Here is a 19838-nt window from a genome sequence, read left to right as displayed (position 1 = left end):
TACATTCGCCTGTCGCCAATCAAGTGGTACAGACCCAGTCTCAACAGAGTCCTTAAATATAAGATATAACGGTCTGTCTATCACATTACTTAGTTCCCTTAGTACCCGTGGGTGTATGCCATCAGGTCCAGGTGATTTGTTTATTTTAATGTTACTGAGTCGTTTCTGTACCTCAACTTGGGTTAGATTAGTCATACTTAGTGGAGGATTAAGCTTGTCACTTCTCATTTCTCCTGTTAGTTCTATTTCCTTTGTGAAAGTTGTCGAAAAAAAATTATTTAATAGATTAGCTTTATCCTCATCTTTCTCTATGATTTTGCCTTCTCACTTTTTATCGGTCCAATATTATCCGGTTTAATCCTTTTACTATTTGTATACGTAAAGAACAGTTTGGGATTTGATCTACTTTCCCTAGCAATACGTTTCTCTGTTTCCTCCTTCGCTATTTTTATTTGTTTTTTGCAGGTTCTCGTTTTTCCTTGTAACACATTAGTGCCTCCTTACTGTTTCCCTGTTTTAATCTCTTGAATGCCTCTTTTTTGCTATTTAACGCCCCTTTTACGTTCTTGTTCAACCATATTGGTTTCCTCTTATTTCTGGCCCTTTTATTCCCATACGGTATATACCTCTCGCACTGAGTATTCAGAATTCTTTTGAAGGTTTCCCATTTACTATTCATATTCCTTTGATTAAGTACTTTGTCCCAGTCAATAAGTTAAAGGTTTTCTATCAGCTGATCAAACTTCGCCCTCCTAAAGTTTAATGTTTTTGTTGTTCCCTTATTGATAACCCTACCTAATGATCCGTGTATGACGATCCTGATTGAATCTCATCTGCTGAATCAGAACTTAGACGTTTGAATCAGGGGTCAGATGATGATGAAAATTATTGCACACACTTCAGGAGATGGGCCTCAGAAGTTAAATGGAATGATTCTGCGCTGAGATGTTTATTTATTGCTGGTCTGAGTGAAAGGGTTAAGGATTGGCTAATTGCATTCCCTGCACCTGAGACTCTGCAGGAAGCTATGCAGTTAGCTGTTCATGTGGACAGGAGACTGAGGTCCAGGGTGAATGATGTAAAAACTCCTGTAATGTCAGGTCCCAGTTCCCAGAAAATCTGCTCTGACAGCGGAGAACCAATGGAGGTTGGGGCGATGTCAATTCGCTCTCAGGAAAGAGACCGGAGATTCGCCGAGGGTTTGTGTCTTTATTGTGGTAAAGCTGGCCATTTGATTAAGCATTGTGAGCGTCATTTAACTAAAAAAAAAAAAAGGTCAGTTACGCCCGTATAGCTCGTTTACGCTCTGCAGGAGTATTTCTTTCTGGGAGTACTACTCTGCAGGAAGATTTGATTGAATTTCAGGTATTTGTGGATTGTGGTTCATTGTGGATTGTGGTTCAATGTGATTGATAGAGGGTTTTTGGAAAACCTTAAATTGAAATCCAAACCTTTGTCATCACCTATTTCTGTGATTGCAATTGATAACACTCCTTTGAAATGTATTACTCACAAGACTGCTGCATTTCCCCTCACTAGCAATGGAGTTCACCAAGAAATTTTGGACTTGGTTGTTTTGGATAATTTGCCCTATCCAGTTTTTCTAGGGTTGCCTTGGTTAAACTGCACAATCCTTTATTGGACTGGTCTACTAATGTGATTAAGTCTTGGAGTCCGAAGTGCTATGATAAATGTTGTAATGGTCGCATTACAGCTGTGGAAAAAGGGGAATTACCTGTACCTATTCAAGATTTTTGGAGGGTTTTTTCGGATGAGGAGCCGCAAGTTTTACCTCCTCATAGGGATTATGATTGTGCCATTGAGTTTGTTCCGGGTGCTACTCTTCCCAAAAGTCGCTTGTTTAATCTGACTATCCCTGAAAGAACGGCTTTGGAGGAGTACATAAAGACTAGCCTGGCTGCTGGTCACATTAGACCTTCTAAGTCGCCTGTGGCAGTTGGATTCTTCTTTGCTAAAAAAGGACGGCGGTTTACGTCCATGTCTGGATTTTCGTGAAATTAATAAGATTACCGTACGCAATTCCTACCCATTGCCGTTAATTCTTGACTTGTTTAACCAGTTAGTGGGAGCCAAGTGGTTCTCCAAAATGGATCTCCGGGGGGCATACAATTTGTTACGAGTGAAGGAGGGTGATGAATGGAAAACTGCTTTTAACACTCTGGTAGGTCATTTTGAGAATCTGTTGATGCCTTTTGGTCTTACCAATGCACCTGCATTTTTTCAGAACCTTATTAATGACATCTTTGATTGGTAAGAATGTGGTTGTGTATTAGGATGACATTTCGATTTATTCGCCATATCTGGAGTCCCATTGGCAGAATGTACGTGAAATTTTGCAGTTATTGAGTGATAATTCACTCTTTGCTAAGCTGGAGAAATGTGAGTTCGCTGTGCAGAAAATTAGTTTTTTGGACTACATTGTCTCCAGCGAGGGCTTTGAGATGGACCCTGTGAAGGTTCAGGCTGTGCAGGAATGGCCTAGGCCTATTGTTTTGTAATCTATACAGAGATTTTTGGGTTTTGCCAATTATTACAGGAAATTGATTAAGAATTTTTCTGTAATTGTTAAACCTCTAACCGATCTCACCAGGAAAGGTGCGAATAAGGCCCATGGGACTACTGAGGCCATTGAAACATTTGAGTATCTCAAAGAGAGGTTCAGTTCTGCCCCTATCCTTATGCAGCCTGATGAGACCAAGCCTTTTTTGGTCGAGGTCGATGCTTCATCGGTGGGGGTCAGAGCAGTTTTGTCTCAGGAGAACAAGGGTGGAGTACATCCTTGTGCTTTCTTTTCGAGGAAATTTTCGGAAACCAAACTGAATTATGATGTTGGAAATCTGGAGTTGCTGGCTATTAAGCTTGCATTTGAACATTGGCGTCATTTTTTGGAAGGCGCTAGATTTCCTATTCAGGTTTTCACAGATCATAAGAATTTGATCTATCTGGATGCTGCCAAGCGCTTGAATGCCCGTCAAGCTAGGTGGGCACTTTTTTTTTCTCGGTTTCATTTTTCTGTTACCTATATCCCTGGTACTAAGAATGTTAAAGCCGATGCTTTATCTCGCAGCTTCTCTCCTACGGTCGGTGCCGAGGAGGAGGAGAGCATTTTACAGAAAGCAGTTGTGGTGGCGGCTTTGGACTCCGTTTTGGAGAATGGGATTCTGAAAGCTCAAGATGATGCTCCATATAACACTCCCCATGGGAGGTTGTTCGTGCCTAGAGCCTTTAGGAGAGATTTGTTTGTGGAGTGTCATGAGTCTCAGTTGGCAGGTCATCCAGGAATTTCGGAAACTAAGAGACTTATCAGTCGCAGTTTTTGGTGGCCTGGAGGGCAGAAGGAAGTCATCAAGTGGGTGCGTCAGTGTACTGTGTGTGCTAGGTCAAAGGCTTCACATACTCCTGCTGCGGGGTTGCTTTGTCCTCTGGAAGTTCCTAGTGCGCCTTGAACGCATCTCACAATGGATTTTTTTACTGATCTTCCTGTGTCCGAGAGTTTTACTGTCATCTGGGTGGTCGTGGACCCTTTTAGTAAGATGTGTCACTTGGTTCCATTCATTAAGTTGCCCTCCGCCAAGACACTCGCTAAGACTTTTGTTAAGGAGATTGTCAAGCTTCATGGTGTTCCCACGGATATTGTTTCTGATAGAGGACCTCAGTTTGTGGCTCGCTTTTGGCGTGCTTTTTGTGACAGGTTGGGAGTCCATTTGTCATGTTCGTCTGGTTATCATCCTGAGTCTAATGGACAGACTGAAAGAAAGAACCAGGATGTTGAACAGTATTTGCGTTGTTTAGTGGCAGACAATCAAGAGGTATGGTCTGAGTTTCTGCCTCTCGCAGAATTTTCTCTTAACAATCATACATCCTCCTCTGCTGGGTGTTCTCCTTTTTTTTGTTGTACTGGGAGACATCCGTCTTTTGGTTCGTTCTCCTAATTAGGGTCGGCGGTGCCGGAGGAGGAGATTTTTTCCAGTGATTTGGAGAGAGTTTTGACTAATGTACGTTGCAACATTCAAGAGGCAAACAAGAAGTCAAAGAAGTATTTTGACAGGAAACGTAAAGAGGTTTTGCTTACTGTGGGTGACATGGTTTGGTTGTCCTCGAAGAACCTGCGGTTGAGGATTCCCTCTAAAAAACTGGGTCCTAAGTTTGTGGGTCCATTTAAAGTGCTTCAGGTTGTTAACCCGGCTGCTGTTAGGTTGGATGTCCCTACTTCCTGGAAGATTAATCCTGTGTTTCATGTTTCCTTGTGGAAAAAGGCTGACGTAACTGATAGGGACGGCACTGTCACAATTATTCCCGTGGTGGAAGACGGCGAACTTGAAATTTCGCATATCTTGAATTCTAGGTGGCATAGAGGGAGATTACAGTATCTTGTCTCCTGGAAGGGTTTCGGTCGCAAAGACAACTCCTCGGTAAGGACGGTTGATGTCTCTGCTCCTAGGCTTGTTAAAGCTTTCCACAGGAGGTTTCTGGATAGGCCTGGGCCTGGAGGATCCGGAGGATCCTCATAAAAGAGGGGGTACTGTTAGAACCCTCCTGTTAGTTTTTTCTATCTTGTGTTTTGCAGTCACGTGACCATCTCCCTTTATATTCCAGCTTCGCCCTTCTGGCTGTGCTGGACTTCATTGTTTGGCTGTTTTGCTAGCCTGGTGCTTCGGTGCATATCTCTGTCAGTTCGCCTGGTCCTCTGGGACCTCTAGTACATTTTTGTCAGTTTGTCTTTTGTGTTCTACAACAACTTCTGTTTAGGAGGTATCCCATTTTTGTCCCAGTCCTTAGTTCTTTTAGGGACCCCTTCTTTAATTCTATAGGTCTTCGTTCAGACTAGCCGAGGACTAAGGCGGGTCTGTTCACTAGGAACAGGCAGCCCGCTACATCGTAGGGATTCAGCTTAGTCTTACTGTAGGGACAGCTTTCCCTTATCTTTCCTTAGTACATGTTGCAGATCATAACACAAACATCTTTCTTTGCGCATTTAACTTCATGAACACAGAGTTGAACAATGGCCTTATCTACAATGCGGTTTAAGAAATAGCATGTATAAGCATGTCCGATCCACATTAAAAAAGCAGCCATAGAGTGACTAGGAACCTTTCCCCACACTTTTCTTAGCCAGGGCTGCTTCTCGGCAGGGTTGGACAGGCCCACCAGAGAACCGAAGACTCCTCTGGTGGGCCTTGGCTTCTCCTTTAGGAGAGTTCATAGTGCCGTGATGATGATAGAGGCCACCATCTACTTAGTTTTCTGTTACTTGGAATGCAAGCGCAAGTATGCAGCTAGCCACCCAACCACAGGCCGCAACAATAAACTGCCAGATTTCTGGGCAGCTGCTTGCATTTGAAATATGGCCTTTTAGGCTCCTGGAGGCGGAAGCTTTTCACAACCTCATGCCAGCGGCGGCCGGGTGTCCATACTCGTTCCCCAGCCACCATTATTTCTCCCAGTATCGTCTCCACCTTCCACACGCACTGGTCCCACATCATTACCCGTGCCCTCCCCAGTGCACTAACTGGGAAGGACTGTCTAACCACAAACACGTGGAAGGGTGAATTTGGCAAAGGACAGAACGGAGCCAGTCCACAGCTTTTTTTGCTGAGAGTTGTAGTTAGCTCAGTGAAAGGACTGGCATAGAGGGAATCCGTATGTACCCTAGGTGTCATTTCTCCCAGGAAGTCCTCTAATGCAGCTTGTTGCAGAAGCAATGGCAGCCCGTCCAACATCAACTTGCACTTGTCGGTGGTGCTTTGACACACAAACATCTTTCTTTGCACATTTAATTTCATGAATACAGAGTTTGACAATGGCCTGATCTACAATGCGGTTTAATAAATAACATGCATAAGCTTGTCCGATCAACATTAAAAAATCAGCCATAGAGTGACCGGGAACCTTCCCCCACACTTTTCTCAGCCAGAGATGCATCTCGGCAGTGTTGGACGGGCCCACCAGAGAACCGGAGACTCCTCTGGTGTGCCCTGGCTTCTCCTTCAGGAGAGTTCATAGTGCCTAGGTGAGGCCAAGATGATGATAGAGGCCATCATCTACTTAGCTTTCTGTTACTTGGAATGCAAGCGCAAGTATGCAGCCAGCCACCCATCCACCCACAGGCCGCAACACTAAACTGCCAGATTTCTGGGCAGCTGCTTGCACTTGAAATATGGCCTTTTATGCTCATGGAGGCGGAAACTTTTCACAAACTCAAGCTGGCGGCGGCCGAGTGTCCATACTTGGTCCCCAGCTGCCACTATTTCTCCCGGAATCGTCTCCGCCTTCCACAAGTACGGGTTCCATAACATTACCCGTGCCCTCCCCAGTGCACTTAATGGGAAAGACAGCCTAACCACAAACACGTGGACAGGTGAATGTGGCCAGGGACGGTACAGAGCCAGTCCACAGCTTTTTTTGCTGAGAGATGTATTTAGCTCGGTGAAAGGACTGGCATAGAGGGAAACCGTATCTACTCTGGCTGTCATTTCTCCGTTACCAGGTTCCACCCATTGTCTCACACGACCATGCCTGGCTGTATGTTCAGCGGTGAGAGCCACAGATCAGGCTGCTGTGTTACAGATTTCAACCACTCTGCAGCGCTGAGCGGTTTGTCAATTAAGCATTAAGCATGTTATCTTTAGCACAGCCTGTTGACGCTTGGCCAAGGCAGTGCTGCAGTGCTGTCAGCTTGTGACTGATGTGGTCATTTCGGAGATGGAGGAGGAGGTGCAGGAGCTGAACAATGTGATTACATTGGGGTTAAATAGGTGATGCTGTATTTTATGCTAAAGAAAGATCCTATTGTTTTGGGGGTTTTTTACGTTATTTTTTAAGACAAATGCATTCACCGGGAAATGTCATTTTAACATTTTACAACCTTATCTGGCAATGTGGTATTTGACACATCATCAGACACATCCTGTTTTATTTATGATGGAGGGACTCTGAAAGTCATAAAGCCTATTTTTATAGGGCCATCAGATTACCCTTACTATTCTTAAAAGGCCAGCAGTCGGCCCTCGCTATTTTTAGAGAGCCATCAGCCGGCTATGCTTTGCTGTTCCCATTATTAACAAGTGGTCTCCTATAATGTTATTGCGTATCCAGTGACTGCAAGTGCTGCCAAAAATTTGGATGCAACCCAATACCCCTTTGAAGAGACATAGAGGAGGGTCTCAGTAAAAAGAATGTTCCCATTATAAAGGAGCCAGTCTCCTATAGTTGTAACGCCCATGCTGTGACTGCAAGTGCTGCCAAAATTTGGGAAAAACCCCACTATGAATTTAAAAACGCATAGAGCAGGGCCACAGTAACGACAAATTCCATTTAAAAAGGAGAGAGTCTGCTATACAGTTTGAAGGGTATGCAGTGAGTCCAACGGCTGACCAATTTTATGAAAAACCCCACTAAGACTTTAAAGACACATAGAGCAGGGACATAGTAACAAGGTACGACAAATTTCCATTAGAATGGAGAGAGTCTGCTATACAGTTATAGGGTATGCAGGGAATCCAACCGCTGACCAATTTTAGGAAAAACACCACTAAGAATTTAAAGACACATAGAGCAGGGCCACAGTAACAAGGAATGACATGTTCCTATTAGAAAGGAGAAGGTCTGCTATACAGTTAAAAGGTATGCTGTGAGTCCAATGGCTGACCAATTTGAGGAAAAACCCCACTAAGAATTTAAAGACACATAGAGCAGGGCCACAGTAACAAGGTACGAAAAATTCAGATTAGAAAGGAGAGAGTCTGCTATACAGTTATAGGGTATGCAGTGAGTCCAATGGCTGACCAATATTAGGAAAAACCCGACTAAGAATTTAAAGACACATAGAGCAGGGCCAGAGTAAAAAGGTACAACATGTTCCCATTGAAAAGGAGAGGGTCTGCTATACAGTTATAGGGTATGCAGTGAGTCCAACGGCTGACCAATTTTAGGAAAAACCCCTCTAAGAATTAAAAGACACATAGAGCAGGGCCACAGTTACAGGTATGACATGTTCCCATTAGAAAGGAGAGGGTCTGCTGTACAGTTATAGGGTATGCAGTGAGTCCAACGGCTGATCAATTTAAGGAAAAACACCACTAAGAATTTAAAGACACATAGAGCAGGGCCACAGTTACAAGTACGACATGTTCCCATTAGAAAGGAGAGAGTCTGCTATACAGTTATAAGCTATGAAGTGAGTCCAATGTCTGACCAATTTTAGGAAAAACCCCACTAAGAATGTAAAGAAACAAATAGAGCAGGGCCACAGTAACAAGGTACGACATTTTCCCATTAGAAAGGAGAGGGTCTGCTATACATTTATAGGGTATGCAGTGAGTCCAACGGCTGACCAAATTTAGGAAAAACCACACTAACAATTTAAAGAGGGGTAGAGCAGGGCCACAGTAATGAAAAATTCCCATTAGAAAGGAGAGTGTCTCCCATAGTGTTGGCCTATGCAGTGAATGCAAGGGCTGCCAAAAATTTGGAGGTACTTCAATGCCCCTTGGAAGAGACGTGGAGGAGGGCCTCATAAAAAAATGTTCCCATTAGAAAGGAGCAGGCCTCCTATACTTGTAATGCCCATGCACTAAGCGTATGGGCTGACAAACATTTACCCCTGGGGGGTATACATGAACATAATGTATAAAAATGTTTTTTACTAACATCATAAACACCCTTTAAAAAAATCATGTGGGTGTTGCATCACAGACCACGGTCAACCTGGTGATGTGGTGGTGGAGGATGAGGAGAAGGAGGAGGACAAGAGCAAATAGCCAAAATCGGGAAGCGTATACCCATGTGTGGGTGTAAAAAGGTGCATGGGAATACACCTCCCAAAAAAAGACACTGGATTTAAGTTTATGTTACGCTGCTATCATTCGGTGGTGTTGAGAAGTCTGGCCCTATCCAGCCCTTGTTCATTTTTATAAGATTCAGCCTGTCAGCATTTTCGGTTGACAGGCGGATGCGCTTATCAGTTATAATTCCACCAGAGGCAATAAAAACCCGCTCTGATAAAATGCTGACGGCAGGGCAGGCCAGGACCTCCGAGGCTTAGAGAGCCAGTTCATTCGACGTATCCAGCTTGGATACCCAATAATTATAAGGCATAGCGGAATCACGGAGGACGTTGGTACGGTAGGCAAGGTCATCCCTGAGCATTTTCCCAAACTTTACACTCCTTGTGAGAGTACCCTGCACCTCAGGGCCTGTGTGATGGGAGGATCTGAGAAAACTCTCCCAGAACTTTGACAGTGGTCCCCTGATTCTGCTGGATTGAAGTTGTGTCTCTCTCGCCTGTACTACTTGGTTGTCCAACGAAGTGTGCCCTCTGCCACCAGCGTTTTCAGATGGGAATTTTTTAATAGTTCCGCAGCAAGGGCCCTCTGGTACAGCCCCATTTTTTTAGACCTGTCCACCTCAGGAATAAGAGAAAGTTCTCCTTGTAGCATGGGTCTAGAAGTGTCGCCAACCAGTAATGACTGTCACCCAAAATTTTGAGAACGCGAGGGTCATGAGAAAGGCAGCGTAACATAAACTCAGCCATGCGTGCCAGACTACTAACAGGCAAGACTTGTCCTCACCAAGAGGATGACTGACCATGCTCTCCTCCTCCTCCTCTCTGTCCTTTGGCCATCCACGCTGAACAGACGGTATGACAGCTGTGCAGGTAGTACCGTCTATAGTGCTTGAAAGTTGCTCCTGTCCTTCCTTCTCCTCCTCTTCCTCATTGTCACCCAATCCACGTTGGGATGAGATGAGGTTTGGCTGTGTGTAATCATCCTGTATGGTTCCTTGCTCCATCTCATTGTGCTACGCCTGCAATGCATCCTCTTTGTGAGCAGAGAGCATTTCAGAAGACAGAGAAACGGGATGGTGACCCTAATTATGGCATCATCGCCGCTCGCCATCTTGGTGGAGTCCTCAAAGTTTTGGAGGATGGTACATATGTCTGACATACATGTCCACTCCTGAGGTCTTATGTGTGGAGTCTGAACTGAATACCGACGGTCTTGTTGATGCTGGTACTCAACAAATGCCCTCTTCTGCTCACAAATCCTTCCCAACATCGGCAGTGTAGGGTTCCAACGCGTGGGGAAATCACACACCAGTCTGTGAGCCGGAAGCTGCAAACGCTGCTTAAACATGGCAAGGGCGGCGGAAGCTGTAGCTTACTTTCTAAAATGAGCACACAGGCGGTGTACTTTAACAAGCAGATCCGGCATCTCCAGGTAGGATTTGAGAAACCGATGAACCACGAGGTTAAGCAAATTGGCAAGGCATGGTAAGTGTGTGAGCTCACCTCGCCTCAAAGCCACAGATCTGCCTGCTCTTTCAGAGCTGTCCACAACTATTCAGCATTGTGCGGTTTGTCACCTAAGCATATTAGCTTCAGCACAGCCTGTTGCCGTTTGGTCGAGGCAGTGCTGCAGTGCTTCGAGCTTGTGACTGATGTGATCATTTCGGAGATTGAGGCTGAAGAGGAGGAGGAGGCTGAGGAGGATGAGTTGCAGGAGCTGTAGACCGTGGGTGCAACCCTGATTGTCCTAGAGCCCGCAATCCTTGGCGTCAGGAGGACGTGTTCCGTCCCAACGTCCGACTGGGTCCCGGCTTCCTCTATGTTAACCCAGTGTGCCATCAGCGAGATGTACCGTCCCTGCTCACAAGCACTTGTCCACGTGTCCGTGGTTAGGTGGACTTTCCCGGTAACTGCGTTGTTGAGGGCACACCTAATGTTTTGGGACATGTGCTTGTGTAATGGGAGGATGGCACACCAGGAGAAATAGTGGTGGCTGGGGACCGAGTACCGAGGGACGGCCGCCGCCATCAGGTTGTGGAATGCTTCCATCTCCACGAACCTAAAAGGCAACATTTTGAGCGCAAGCAGTCGTGAAATGTGAAAATTTAGTGGTGTAGACTGTGGGGCGTTGGCTGAATATTTGTGCTTGTGTTTCAAGGACTGGGGTATGGACAACTGAATGCTGCGCTGGGACAAAGACATGGGCGTGTTTCCTGATGCTGCGACTTGAGAATGCGCAATGACAGGTGCAGGGCAGGAGGCATCTTCGCATGCACCATGGACAGGAAATTGGCTTGCATGCACAACAGGAGAAGAAGCAATGGTGCCACCTGCAGACACTGTGCCTGGACCGTGGGGTTCGGCCCACAAATTCGGGTGCTTTGCTGCCATGTGCTTGATCATGCTGGTGGTGGTCAGGCTGGTTGTTTTGCCACCCCTTCTGATGCTGGCCTGGCAGGTGGTGCAAATGGCCTTTTTGGGATTATCGGCAGTCTTTAAAATGCAACCAGACTCGGGAAGACATAACAGTTGTACTAGCGACTTCCTTTGTGTTGGTGTTATGGGGAACTGTTGCCTGCCTTCTGTCTGCGGCCACCACACTGCTTCTTCCTGCCTGTTGGGGTGCTCAGCCTCCCTCACCCTGTGTGCTGCTGTCCTCACTCTGCATGTCCTCCTGCCCGGTTGGATCAGTTACTATATCATCCACCACCTCATCTTTCACTTCCGCAACCTTGTCCTCCTCCTGACTTTCTGGCAATTGTGTCTCATCATCGTCCACCTCCCTCTTGTGACACTTTCCCACCGTCACCTTCATGTGACCATGGCTGCTCAAATATTTGGGCATCGCTACACGCGATCTCCTCTTGCCCCGCTTCAAGTGGACCGAGAGGCCAGAATCTACAAATGGAAAAGTGAACAGCTCTTCAGAGTGTCCAAGTGTGGGACCATTGTCTCTGGGCACTCGGCATGGGGGGAGGAAGGAGGATCAGGGTGCAGAATATGTGGTTCATGCTCAAGGCTACTGAGACTTGACCATGTGGAAGACAGGGTGGTGGTGGTGGCTAAGTGACTAAAAGCATTATCCGCTATCCAACCAGCAACCTTTTGACACTGCTCGGGGTTCAAAAGTCGTGTGCTGCGGTCCCTTAGGGATTGGGACAGGAAGGTCAGATGAGAAGATGTGGGTGTTTGTTGTGGCACAATTTCAGCATGCCCACGGCCTTGTCCTTGGCCTCTGCATGCACCATCACGTCCAGTTCCCCGTCCCTTGCCACGTGCCTTGCCCATTTTAAATGGAGGACAGTATCTTCCAAGCTTACTACAAATGACTCAGTTTGGAACGAACTTATATGTGATCCGTGTGACGGAGAAAACAGAGTTTTAAATACCTGGCCTGTAGGTAAGTAGTTTGAACAGCAAACTGGTGTGAATTGCTTCACTGACACACTAAAGGAAATTTTTAATGGAGGCCCGAAATGGCAGTATTTTCTGACAAAGTATATGTCATCCGTTTGACAGAGAAAACATAGTTTTAGATAGCTGGATTTCTAGCGCTGTAATATAGAAAGGAACTGGCTGTATACCGCAGTGCCAACAAGCAAATGGCACTGAAAAACGGTGTTCTCCGGATTGCTTTTTAAGCAAATAATGAGGATTAAGATACAAAAAAAAGTACTCCTGGCCCCTGAAACCTGAGCCTTTTTATAGAAATATCTAACAGCAGCAGAAAGCAGAATCGGAATGGAGCCTCTTGTGCTATGTGCACTGCAGTCTGCTATATACCCTGCCTGCCCGCCTATATACACTGCCTGCCTGACATCTCTGCAGATGGATTAGTTAGTCCTCAAAAGGGCTGTTTGTTAAGATGGATATATGTAATGTACGTTTTTTCTCCCCACACTACCTAATACACAAGAAAACCTCTCCCGGACGCAGCAGCACCTCTCCCTACACTGTCTGATTCCGGAGTGACTGTGACGAGCATGGCGGCACCAGGTCTGATATAGACCTGATGACGCTGTGCAACCAGCCAGTCACTGTAATGCCACAACCAACACGTCTACGGCATTACAGTGAGTGGCAGGCAATCCCTGTATGTTGATTGGCGCTCTAAAGAGCGCCAAACATGCAGGGAGGGGACCCAAGCTCCCCCCGAGCAACCCCAGAAATACTCGTCGAGCGCCGAGCATCTCAAGCAGTCAGATGCTTGGTCGAGCACCGAGCAGTAGCGAGCATGCTCGCTCATCACTAGTGCCTAGTACTTAGACATATTATGTAATGGAAAAACCTGAAGGTCTGAACTGAAACGTAAGTTGATGTGCATGCAAAATATAAATGCATGTTCACACAAGGCCATTAAACAGAGAGAAATGACTTTGCAGTCAGTATTCTTTAGTGCATATAAAAGGATGTGGCCGCCCTTTGTCTGGGCTGAGGCGCTCATTTTACCTCGGTTTTATGCTTACACTAGGGATCAGTCTCTCTGCCCTTGTCCATATGTATGTCACTTGACAAATGGTAAGGTTTTTAATATTAGAGTTAGGACTGTCCCATAAGGGTTGCCGTGAAGTGTCGGGATGGCTTTCACATTATTTTGATAAAAATTATGTTAACTAAATACCCTTTATTATTTATTATTATTTTTGCACTGTGCTATTTATACATCTACTTTCAGTTATTTGGGTATTTTTCTTGTTCTTGGTTTCTCCATATTATGTAAAGGGTGGAACCTTTACTCGAGCACCACGCCTAACACCGAGTGCCGTACACCTATTTGAATACTCATATTGCTTAAGCTGAGCATAAGATGAGACGCCAAATTAATTTTCTTCCTGGGTGCAGGAAAGCCTATATTTGCCTCTGGTAGTCAGGCATAGGCAGGATTACAGAATCAGCAAAGTGGCTGTGCTACATTGTTCTTATAATGCCCATTCTCTCAAGTGGGCTTTTCTGAAGCAACATAGCATGACCTGCTTAGCTGTTTTCAATATCCCACAGCATATTATTTTCACCTCATCTTTGAAGTGGTAATATCCATTTAAGAAAAAATCAGAAGATTGTCTTCTTACCAATAGATTAAGATTTATATGGAAAGGCTTACAACTTTACAGAGACTGAAAAAATTGAATATGTAGCAGTTGCCATTATACATTCCACATGCAGAAACTTTCAGCGCAGTTTTCAACATGCATCAAGTTTTCCACACTGTAACATAAGCAAAAAAAGAAAGAATGTATACATTTTTCAAAGCTATTTTATCGAAATTACAAATATATCATTTCCTAACTTAACCCCTTAAGGACGGAGTCAATTATGTTCTTAATGACCAAGCCAAATTTTACAATTCTGACCACTGTCAATTTATGAGGTGATAACTCTGGAATGCTTCAATGGATCAAACTAATTCTGAGTTTGTTTTTTCGTGATATATTGTACTTAATGATGGTGGTAAAATTTATTCGATACAACCTGCGTTTATTAGTGAAAAAAAACATAAATTTGGTGAAAATTTAGAAAATTTCACAATTTTCAAAATTTGAATTTTCATGCCCTTAAATAAGAGAGATATGTCTCACAAATTTTTTTTTTGTTAGAAACTGATAAGGGTTAAAAGTTGACCAGCGCCTTCTCATTTTTCCAACAAAATTTACCCAAAAATTTTTTAGGGACCACATAAAATTTGAAGTGACTTTGAGGGGCCTTTATGACAGAAAATATCCAAAAGTGACACCATTCTAAAAACTGCACCCCTCAAGGTGCTCAAAACTATATTCAAGAAATGTATTAACCCTTTAGGTGCTTCACAAGAATTTTTAGAATGTGGAAGAAAAAAATGAACATTTAACTTTTTTCACAAAAATTTTATTTTAGACCAAATTTTTTTATTTTTGCAAGGGTAACAGGAATAAATGGACCCTAAAATTTGTTGTACAATTTCTCCTGAGCATGATAATACCCCACATGTGTGTGAAAACCACTGTTTAAGCACACAGTAAGGTTTGGAAGGGAAGGAGAACCATTTGACTTTTTGAATGTAAAAATTGCTTGAATAATTAGCGGAAACTGTGGAAATCCCACACAAGTGATACCATTTTGGAAATTAGACCCCTCATGGAACTTATCTAGGTCTATGGTGAGTGGTGATGGGCGAGCACTAAAATGCTCGGGTGCTCGATGCTCGGGTTGAGCACATTGGAACACTCGGGTGCTTGACCTGAGCAACGAGCCTAATGTAAATCTATGGGAAACACGAGCATTTTTCAGGCAGCTCCCCCCGGCGGTCTGCAGAGGGCCTACAAATTGCCCAAATCGATGGGAACAGTGCTCAAATGACATGAGAACAGTATCGGGCAGACCCCTGGAAGAATTTCTGACTCCCAGGTCCCTTCTCTCTACAACATTGTCAGAGTTATTACCCCACTTTTATGGACTCACAATAAAACATACAAAAACGAAACCAAAATGGATTTTCCTGGGAAATATGTTAAGGAACATCCTTTCCAGGGTAATGACTTGTATACAAAGCAAAATAAATAACCAAAAACAAAAATTCTCCTCCACACCTTGGGCTATGTTTACACGTAGCGGTTTTGATGCATATTTGCACTTTTGCATTGCTTTCAACCATGACAAATGCATTCACCAGGAAATGTAATTTTAACATTTTACAACCTTATCTGGCCATGTGGTGTGTGAGATATCATCAGACACATGTGTTTCATTTATGAAAGAGGGACTGAAAAAGTCACAAAGCCTATTTTTATAGGGCCATCAGGCGGCCTTTACTGTTCTTACAGGGCCAGCAGTGGACCCTCAATATTCTTAGAGAGCCATCAGCCGGCTATGTTTTCTTGTTCCCATTAATAAAGAATGGGTTTCCTACACTGTTATTGTGTATGCAGTGAGTGGCAGGGCTGCTCAAAATTTGGACACACCCTAATACTCCTTTGAAGAGACATAGAGGAGGGCCTCCTGAAAACAATGTTCCCATTATTAGGGAGTGAGTCTCCCATTGTGTTTGCCTATGCAGTGAATGCAAGGGTTGCCAAAAATTTGGAGGCACTCCAATGCCCCTTGGAAGAGACGTGGAGGTCAGAGGGCCCCCTGATAACAATGTTCCCATTATTAGGAAGTGGGACTCCCATTGTTTTTGCCTATGCAGTGAATGCAAGGTTTTCCAATAATTTGGAGGCACTCGAATACCCATTGGAAGAGACATAGAGGATTGCATTATGAAAAAATGTTCCCATTATTACATTATTAGATAGTGGGTCTCCCATTGTGTTTGCCTACGCAATGAATGCAAGGGCTGCCAAAAATTTGGAGGCACACCAATGCCCCTTGGAAGAGATGTGAAGGAGGGCCTCATACAAAAATGTTCCCATTAGAAAGCAGCGGGTCTCCTATACTTGTAATGCCCATGCACTAAGTGTATGGGCTGACAAACATTTACCCCTGGGGAATATACATGAAATACATGAATATACTGTATAAAATATTGTTTTTTCTGGTATCATAAACACCCTTTAAAAAAATCATGTGGGTGTTGCATCACGGACCATGGTCACCCTGGTGATATGGTGGTGGAGGATGAGGAAGAGGAGAAGGAGGAAGAAAAGAGCAAATAGCCAAAATCAGGAAGCATATAGCCATGTGTAGGTGTGAAAAGGTGCATGGGAATACACCTCCCAAAAATAGACACTGGATTTGAGTTTATGTTACTCTGCTATCATTCTGTGGTGTTGAGAAGTCTGGACCAATCCAGCCCTTGTTCATTTTTATAAGAGTCAGCCTGTCAGCATTTTCAGTTGACAGGTGGATGCACTTATCAGTTATAATTAGTGTTGAGCGAACATGCTTGACACTGCTCGGTACTCGCCCGAGCATTACGTTACTCTGGATGTTCGGCGAGCACCAAGCATTTCCGGGTTACTCGGGCGGGAGCTCGGGTCTCCGCCCTGCATGTTTGGCGCTCTTTACAGAGCCAATGAACATGCAGGGATTGTCAGCCAGTCACTGTAATGCTGCAGCCATGTTGGTTGTGGGCATTACAGTGATTGGCTGGCCGCACAGCGTCACCTCGAGTATTTAAAACCGGGCGCCGCCATCTTGGACACAGTCGCTCCAGATTAGACAGTGTAGGGACAGCGCTGCTGATTTAGGGAGAGATATAAACTGCGAAATAGTTAGTGTAGGGTCTGTAAAGGCTGCCAGAACAAACAGACCTTTTCAGGACTAATATCCATCCCAAATACCAGGCAGGCAGGCTGTATAGGAGACACAGTGGTTATACCAGCAAACGCTGCATTACTGTCCTGTGTGCTCCTGTTGCTGAAATTGCTGGATTTAGCACCAGTTGTCGGGGGCCAGGAAAAATCCTTTTTTTTCATCTAAATCCTCCTTTTTATTCCACCTTCACACTGTACAAATACCCGTCTTATTAACCTTTTGGTGTGTCCCCCCCCCCCCAAAAAAAAGCGTGTCTCTGATTTTTCAGACACAAATATAACTGTTCTGGTGTAGGCTAGAGAAACAGAAGTGTTGTTTTGCACTTCCACGGTTCAAACCTCTGTATTATCCATTTTGGGACATTTGTATCTAAAACAAAAAAAGCAGTTTGAGTGTGTCGCTCACTGTTCAGCCGCAAATATCTCTATTTAAAAAAGTGTGGTATACCCAGTAAACAATAACTGAGGTTTTGCCATCCCACGGTAAAAAATCTCTATTATTCAGGTTTTGGTATATTTTCCATAAAGAAAAACAGTAGTGTCTCCTGACTGTGACACAAAAATATATCTGTTGAAAATAGTCTTGTGTAGGCCCGACATCCCAGTGTGGTTTCGCAGTTCCACGGGTCAAATCGCTGTACTATCTAGTTTTGGGCCTTTGGTATCTAAAAAAAAAGCAGTTTCAGTGTGTCGCTCACTGTTCAGCCGCAAATATCTCTATTTCAAAAAGTGTGGTATACCCGAGTAAACAATAACTGTGGTTTTCCTCTCCCACATTTCTAATCTACTCTTTATTACCCTTTTTCCATTGATAGTGCAAGTGTAAGCTATTTTACTTCATTTACAATGGGCATGGCGCGTCGTGGCAAGGGACGTGGAAGTGGACGTTCTGGTGATGGTTCGTGCAGAGGACGGGGCCGTGGCAAGGTGAAAATGTGCCACAACCAACAGCCACATCTTCTCGCTCCCACTTCTAGGCCGAATTATTAGGGAAGCACAGAACAACACCAGTATTGAGAACTGATCAGTGTGAACAGGTTATTAATTGGATAGCAGATAATACTTCCAGTTACGTGGGCACCACCACCTCCTGTCTGTCTTCCACACGGTCAACTCTTAGTAGCCGTGAGTCTCGACCGCATACTCCTCCTCACCCTGATGCTCCTTCCTCCCACCATGCCGAGTGTCGTCAGACAGCAAGTGATCCCACACTTGGACACTCTGAAGAGCTGTTCACTGGTCCATTTCCATATTTGGGCCCCTGGCCTGATAAGCTTGAAGTGGTGGAAGAGGAGATCCCATGTTGCGATGCCCAAATATTTGAACAGCCACGGCCACAGGAAGTCGACGTTGGCAATTTGTCACAAGAGGTGGACGATGACGAGACACAATTGCCAGGAAGGGAGGAGGAGGATCGTGGTGCGCAAGTGGAAGAAGAGAAGGTGGTGGATGATCTAGTAACTGACCCAACGTGGAAGGAGGACATGCAGAGTGAGGCCAGCAGCACACAGGGGGAGGGAGGCAGAGTACCCCAACAGGCAGGAAGAAGCAGTGTGGTGGCCGCAGACAGAAGGCAGGCAATCGTTCCCCGTAACACCAACACGAGGGACGTTGCCAGTATAAGCGGTAGGTCTTCAAGAGTCTGGAATTTTTTTAAAGACTCTGCTGATAACCCCAAAAAGGGCATATGTTCCACCTGCCATGCCAGCATCAGCAGGGGTGACAAAACTACCAGCCTGACCACCACCAGCATGATCAGGCGCATGGCAGCAAAGCACCCGACTTTGTGGGGCGAAACCCAGGGTCCACGACCAGTGTCAGCGGATGTCACCACTGCTTCTTCCACTGTTGTGCATGCAATAGAATCCCCTGTTGTGTGTGCAAGGCAATCCCCTGTCCATACTGCATGTAAAGATTCCCCCTTCTCTCAGTCTTCACTAGTTATGGCAGTTTCTCAAGAAACAGCATCAACGCCCATGTCCACGTCCCACAGCAGCGTTCAATTGTCCATATCCCAGACCTTTGAATGAAAGCGGAAATTCGCAGCTAACGCCCCACAGGCCACAGTCCTAAATTCGCACATTTCACGACTGCTTGCGTTGGAAATGCTGCCTTTTAGGCTGGTGGAGACGGAATCCTTCCGCAATCTTATGGCGTTGGCCGTCCCTTGGTACTCGGTCCCCAGCCGACACTATTTTGCCCGGTGTGCCATCCCCGCACTGCACAAGCACGTGTCCCAAAGCATCTGCCGTGCCCTCAACAACGCAGTTACTGAGAGAGTCCACCTGACAACGGACACGTGGACAAGTGCTTGTGGCCAGGGACGGTACATCTCTCTGACGGCACACTGGGTAAACATAGTGGAAGCCGGGACCCAGTCGGACCTTGGGACGGAACACTTCCTCCCCACACCGAGGATTGCGGGCCCTAAGTCAGTCAGAGTTGCCCCCACAGTGTACAGCTCCTGCGCATCCTCCTCATGTTCAGCCTCCATTTCAGATATCACCACATCAGTTACAAGCTGGAAGCCTTGCAGTACTGCCTCCGCCAAGCGGCAACAATCTGTGCTGAAACTCATAAGCTTAGGTGATAAACCTCACACTGCTTGTGAGTTGTGGACAGCTGTGAAAGAGCAGGCAGATCTGTGGCTGAGACCGCTGAACCTACATCCCGGCATGGTCGTGTGTGACAAGGGCCGTAAGCTGGTGGCGGCTCTGAGGCGAGGTGAGATCACACACGTACCATGCCTGGTCCATGGGCTTAACCTTGTGGTTCAGTGGTTTCTTAAATCGTACCCCGAGTTG

Source organism: Phyllobates terribilis, unplaced genomic scaffold, assembly GCF_046119375.1.
Source record: "Phyllobates terribilis strain yellow unplaced genomic scaffold, ASM4611937v1 Scaffold_4__5_contigs__length_816908805, whole genome shotgun sequence".
Taxonomy (NCBI): domain Eukaryota; kingdom Metazoa; phylum Chordata; class Amphibia; order Anura; family Dendrobatidae; genus Phyllobates; species Phyllobates terribilis.
The sequence above is the reverse complement of the archived record's forward strand: the minus strand, read 5'-3'. Positions refer to the sequence as shown.